Here is a 394-nt window from a genome sequence, read left to right as displayed (position 1 = left end):
TCTTCATTGCTCTAAAACTCCTCTCCCCCATGGCCCCCAGGCTGCCGCAATTCTCTAGTTTCTTATTCGTTATAAGCAGGGGATGGAGCTGACCCAAGTCGGCCTTCCCCTCCCAGGGCCTTCTCCTCTTGGTCTGGCCTCCATTTTAGATGCGAATTAACCCTCCCATTACCCTTTCAGGAGCAGGGAGTCCCCTTTTTCTCCGCCTCCAGCCTCAGCCTCAGCTTGGTTTTCCTCATTTCGGATTTTTCTACAACTCATTCCCAACGAGTCACGCGTGACGACAATTTCCACTCTGCTATGTCAGCCTGGAGATGTCCCCCAAGTGATGGCATCTGCTCTCGGAAAGAAAGGTCATCGGTACCACGACCAGCCCCGCTAGCCCAGAGGGGCC

This window comes from Mandrillus leucophaeus, unplaced genomic scaffold, assembly GCF_000951045.1.
Source record: "Mandrillus leucophaeus isolate KB7577 unplaced genomic scaffold, Mleu.le_1.0 Scaffold403, whole genome shotgun sequence".
Taxonomy (NCBI): Eukaryota; Metazoa; Chordata; class Mammalia; order Primates; family Cercopithecidae; genus Mandrillus; species Mandrillus leucophaeus.
Note: the sequence above shows the minus strand (reverse complement) of the source record.